Genomic DNA, 6,000 nt, shown 5'->3' with positions numbered 1-6,000 from the left:
AAAAAAAAAAAAAAAGAAAAAAGAATCTTATGTATTGAACAACTCTGTAAATACTAGTACAAAATGGGTGATTATATGGTACATGAATTATATCTCAATAGAGCTATTACCAAAAAAGAATGTTACGTGCAGTAATGTTAAGTGTAATCAAATACTATGTAACCTTTTGAGATTTCTCTTTTCACTCAGCATAATTTTCTGGAGATTCAGGTTGTTGTGTGTATCAGTTGTTCCTTTTTGCTGAGTATACATGTATGCATGGTATGAATGTACCACCTTTAATTAACCATTCACCCACCAAAGGACGTCTGGAATAGCCAGTTTTTTACTGTTACAAATAAAGTTGCTATAAATATTCAGGTACAAGTTTTTGTGTGAAAGTAAGCCTTTGTTTCTCTGGGATAAATGCTGAAGAATGCAATTACTGGGTCATGTGGTAGTTGTATGTTTTCTTGTTTTGTTTTGTTTTGTTTTTTAAATGCCAAACTGTTTTCCATAGTGTCTGAACCATTTTACATTCCCACCAACATTGTATGAGTGATCCAGTTTCTTTATATCCTCACCAGCATTTCGTGTTGTATTTTAAAATTTTAGCCATTTCAGTAGGTATATAGTGATAACTCATGATTTTAATTTGTATTTCCCTAAAGGCTAATGATGTTGAACATCTTTTTGTGTACTTACTTATCATCTGTAGTATCTTAATGTAAAATCTTGTCTCCTCATATCTTTTGTCCATGTTTTAATTAGTTTGCCTTTTTATTTTTTATTTCTTTAAAAGATTTTGCTTATTTATTTGCCAGAGAGAGTGAGAGCGCACAAGCAGGGGGAGTGGCAGGCAGAGGGAGAAGTAGACTCCCCACTGAGCAGGGAGCCTGATGTGGGACTTGGACTCAGGACCCTGGGATCGTGACCCAGGCCAAACATAGATAATTAACTGGCTGAGCCACCCAGGCATCCCATAGATTGCCTTTAAAAAAAAAAAAAAAATTATTCATTTGAGAGAGTGAGTGACAGTGACTGGGGGGAAGGGCCCAGAGGGAGGGAGAAAGAATCTCTGGCAGACTCACCACTGAGCATGGAGCCCGGCCTGTGGTGGTTGATCGCAGGACCCTGAGATACACGATCTGAGCCAAAATCAAGAGTAGGAAGCTCAGTTGACTGAGCCACCCAGGCACCCCTAGGTTGTTTCCTTTTTCACTGTTGAGCTTTGAGACTTCCTTATGTATTCTAGATAACTGAATCTTTATTAGGTAAGTGAGTTCAAAATGTTTCCAGTCTATAGTTTGTCTTTTTATCCTTTTAGTGATCTTTAGTAGTCTTTTGCTTAGCAAATGTTTTCAGTTTTTATGAAGTCCACTTTATCCTTTTTCTCTATTTAGAATCTATTTTCTATTCTAAACAGAAAATCTGACTTTGTGATTGTATTTTCTATTTTTTTTCCCTAAAAGTTTTGTAGTTTAATGTTTTACATTTAATTCTGTGTATTAGTTTCCTAGGGCTGCTGTAGCAAATTAACACAACCTTGGTGGCTTATAACAACAGAAATTTCTCTTCTTCAGTTTTTTTTTTTTTTATAAAGATTTTATTTATTTAGTTGCCAGAGAGAGAGGGAGAGTACAAAGGGAAAGCGTTAAGCAGGGGTAGAAGCAGGCTCCCGGCTGAGTGAGGAGCATGATGTGGGACTCCATCCCAGGACCCTGGGATCATGACCTGAGCTGAAGTCAGATGCTTAACCAGCTGTCCCCAGAAATTTATTTTCTCATAGTTCTAAAGAGTAGAAATCTGAAACTAATTGCATTGGGCCCAAATCAAGGTGTGACAAAGGTCTCCTGAAGCCCTGGGGGCCACACCATTCTAATCTCTCCTTTCATCTGAACATGGCCACACCATTCTAATCTCTCCTTTCATCTGAACATGGCCTTCTCCCAGGTGTTTGTGTCAAATCTCCCTTTTCCTCTCTTACAGAGATACTTGTGATGGCATTTAGAACCCATCTGGATAATCCCACCTGATTTCCCCATCCCCAAATCCTTAACTTTAATTAGAATTATTGTAATATAAGGTAATATTCACTTTTTCTGGGCATTAGAAAGTGAGTGTATCTTTGTATGCCAATCTCCCAGTTTACTGTCTAACCTGTTTCAAGTTAATTTTTTTATGAGGTGGCAGACTTAGATTGAGGTTCAATTTTGTGCCTATGGACATCAAAGAGCTCTAGCATCATTTATTGAAGTCTGTCTTTTCCTCTGTTAAATCACTTTTGCACCTTTGTTAATAATTTTTGCTTAAACAAATTTTTTTAAAATTTTAAGTAAATTCTGTGCCATACATGAGGCTTGACAGCCTGAGACTAAGTCATGTGCTCTACGAATTGACTCAGCAGGCACCCCAATCATTTTTGCTTTTCCTTTTCTTTCTTTTTTTTTTTTTTAGAATTTATTTATTTATTTGACAGAGAGAGCGAGCAATCACAAGTAGGCAGAGAGGCAGGCAGAGGGGGAGGGGGAAGCAGGCTCCTTGCTGAGCAGAGCCCGACACTGGGCTCTATCCCAGGACCCTGAGATCATGACCTGAGCTGAAGGCAGAGGTTTTAACCCACTGAGCCACCCAGGTGCCCCCATTTTTGCTTTTTAAGATATATTCTTGCCAGTGTGTAAGATGTTTCAGTATCTTTTTAATAAAACCCTGTTTTGCCTTTATTACTTTATTATGTTTGTTTCCACTAGAAATTTTTGTTTCTTCATTTATGTCTACATTTTGAATAAAATCCTAAAATAAAATTTTAAAAATAAAGCTAATTTTAACTGAATACTTTTTTTAGTTTTTTATATGAATATTTTTCATTTTTTGACACTATCAATAATCTTTAGTAATGTATTATTTGGAGAGTTTATATTGTACAGTTGTTATGTGTTATTATTTTGGGGGCTATTTGAGTATTTTCTGACAAAACAGTTTGTCTTCTTTTTTTTTTTTTTTTTTTTTTAGATTTTTATTTATTTGACAGATAGATCACAAGTAGGCAGAGAGGCAGGCAGAGAGAGAGAGGAGGAAGCAGGCTTCCCACTGAGCAGAAAGCCCGACGAGGGGCTCGATCCCAGGACCCTGGGATCATGACCTGAGCCGAAGGCAGAGGCTTTAACCCACTGAGCCACCCAGGTGCCCCAACAGTTTGTCTTTTAAAGTGATTTTTATTTCTTGCTTTTCTATATTTTATGCCTTTAAGTCTTATTTTTATAGCCACTGCCAATATTTTGAAAGTGGTGAATAGAAATTACTCTATTTGTTTCTACTTTTTAGTAAAAATCCATTCAACATTTAAGCATGTTTTATACTTCATAAAAATAGAACCATGTAGTTGTACTCTTACATCTGGCTTCTTTAACTCAACATTACATTCATCCATATTCATTCTCATTACAATATCTTACAGTTTTCATTTTATGAATATGCTACAGTTTATTCATTCTTCTTTTGATGGACATTTGTATAATTTTCAGCTTTTGGCTGTTACCGGTATTGTGGCTGTGAACTTCTTAGAAATTTCTTCTGATTATATATGCAGTTCTGTTGGGTATAAACTTAGAATGAAATTACTGCTTTATAGTAGATACTATCAGTTTTCCAAATGGTTTTGTATCATTTGCATTATCGTAGATCACATGGGAATTTAGGTTGGTTCACATCTTCCTCAATACTTGTATTTTCTACCTTTTTCATTTTAGTAGCTCTGGTTGGTATGTGGTGTTACCACATTTTTACTATTTTAGTTATTTAATCAGCAAGTGGGCTTTGAAATTTTGCTTTCTTTTATCTCTTCCGTCTAAATACAGAGTTCATTTGTGCATCTTGGTTGCTCAAGATCTTTTAATATTCTATGTTTATGTTTTATTTATAATTAATTGTTAAATTAGCCAGCATATTTGACTAATTTACCTTCCAATAGTGTTCTATTTCATTTCTTTCACTCAAGTATCATCATTTTTATGCATGATTATTTCTTTGTAATGAATTTTACTGCTGTGAATTTTGTTGATGGGTTTTGATTCTTTATTTAAAGAAGAAAGTTTAGCTTAATAGTTTGGTGACAGTTTTACTTTCATCTTTTTATTATTTCTCTTTGATAGCTTATTAGACTTGGCTTCTCTAATATTACTTAGTCTTTCTTTTTCTTTGGCTCTTCCTCTCTGAACATTCCTGTAAGTGTTTATATTTCTCTAGATTATTTCTGTAGTGCTCTTGGCACTTGAACAGCTCTCCATATTTTCCTCCCTAATTTCAAGATCCGTATTTGCAGTTGTTTACTGGATAGCACACGTTGAGATTTTTGTAGGTGCTTTGAACTTGCACCCATCTTTCCTCTGTCAAACCAACTCTTCCAATGTTTCTTAACTTGATTAATCCAGTCACCTTTTATTCAGTCTTCTAGGTTAGAAATGCTTATCTTTCTTATCTTCCCACGATTGTCCTAACATTCTGTTGGTTTTGTTAACATAGGAAGCTCCCTATATACACAAACTGAGAACTCTGTCTCTGAAATAGAGATCCTCTGTTTCTCCTACCCCTGCCTTACTGTAGACCTTTTCATGGTTGAGGCTATTGCTTCGGTTGGTCTTGCTTTTTTTGTTTTTGTTTTTTCTGACTCATCCTTCTTTTTTTTCTCTTTTACGGTCCCTTTGATTATGGAATGCAAACACTGACTAAAACAAAGAATTTAAGTTAAACATTTATTATTCAAAATTTACAAAATATATAGACAATTAAATTTCAGTTTTTAGTAATTGAACTTAGAAATGATAGTTTTGTAACTTTGTAATTTTCATACTTTCTGAAATTATTAAAGCTGAAAGTGGCACTCAGACTTTCAGGATGTCCTCTCTTTAAGGATTTTGATAAGTACTGACAAATTGTTACCCAGAAACACAGTACTCATTTCTTTATATATCTTCTAACAGTGGTTATTATTTTTAAAGCTAGTTTTTAGTTTGACAGTTGAAAGATGGTATCTCAGCCATGTTTACTTTGCATTTTCTTGATGAATTATTTTTTTTACTGTGATGAATATTTTTAATATTTTAACTTGTGGTCTTAATTGGTAATCATATCAGGTGCCATGTTTGATATTAGCTACTATTTATGGAGCACTTTGTAACTCAAAAGTACTGTGATAAGCATTTTACTTATTACCCATTTTAATCCTTTGAACAACTGTTTGAACTGTAGGTATATTATGGATGAGGAAGCTGATTGTAGAGGGGAAAAGTGACTTGTTCAATGCTACATAGTTAGGAAACTCATTTTCTATGATCTGTTATTATACTATAAGCTTTCGCTTTTTGTTAGAGGAGGAAGATTGAATATTTGCATTTAAAGGGGATTGGATTAAATTTATATGTACTCTGGACCCCAGATGCAGATGGCTATGATTTAACTAATTTTTTTTTTTTTTAACAGCAGAATGATCAAGTTTGGTATTTGATTGGGTTAGGAGAGAGGAAATAAAGATTTTAGTGAGTTTGGTTCTAATTAGAATGTTTAGACATAAATTTAGAGCTGGAAGGATCCTTAAATATTTCTCAGATTCTGTTCCATTGCACACTCTTTTGGGAAATTTTCATATTTCCTGGCAACATAAGTTTGGGTACTACTTAATGTTTTTATTAGTGGAGAAACCTTTAACTTGTTTATCTTAGAATTTCCCAAATCATTTTGTGCACTGTTTGGTGGTAGACCTATTCATATCTTGTGGAATATCTCAAAGTACATGAGTTTGAGATAAAAACTGATGTGACCTAGTCTTTCATTTCATAAGGGGAGGAAATAGAGATCCAGTTTTGTTCAGTGTGTTACCTAAGATCACACTGCTAATAAATGACACAGGATAAGCCAGTCATTCCTTTGTCCACGCTTCCTCTGATAATGTTACGTAGTGTTAATACTTACTTTTCATATATTATGTTAAAAAGTTTAAAGCATAATTGAGTAAAATTTCTTTTA

General features: G+C 34.3%; 1 protein-coding gene across 5 annotated transcripts in view; it reads left to right on the top strand.

The window, feature by feature from the left end:
* The window catches only part of RNF138 (ring finger protein 138), a 39,591-nt gene that overhangs the window by 11,835 nt on the left and 21,756 nt on the right, over window positions 1–6,000 (top strand). The window lies entirely within an intron of this gene.

The sequence above is a fragment of the Lontra canadensis genome, unplaced genomic scaffold, assembly GCF_010015895.1.
Source record: "Lontra canadensis isolate GAN:19392208 unplaced genomic scaffold, GSC_riverotter_1.0 scaffold17, whole genome shotgun sequence".
Lineage (NCBI taxonomy): Eukaryota > Metazoa > Chordata > Mammalia > Carnivora > Mustelidae > Lontra > Lontra canadensis.
Note: the sequence above shows the minus strand (reverse complement) of the source record. Positions and strands in the feature narration are given on the sequence as shown.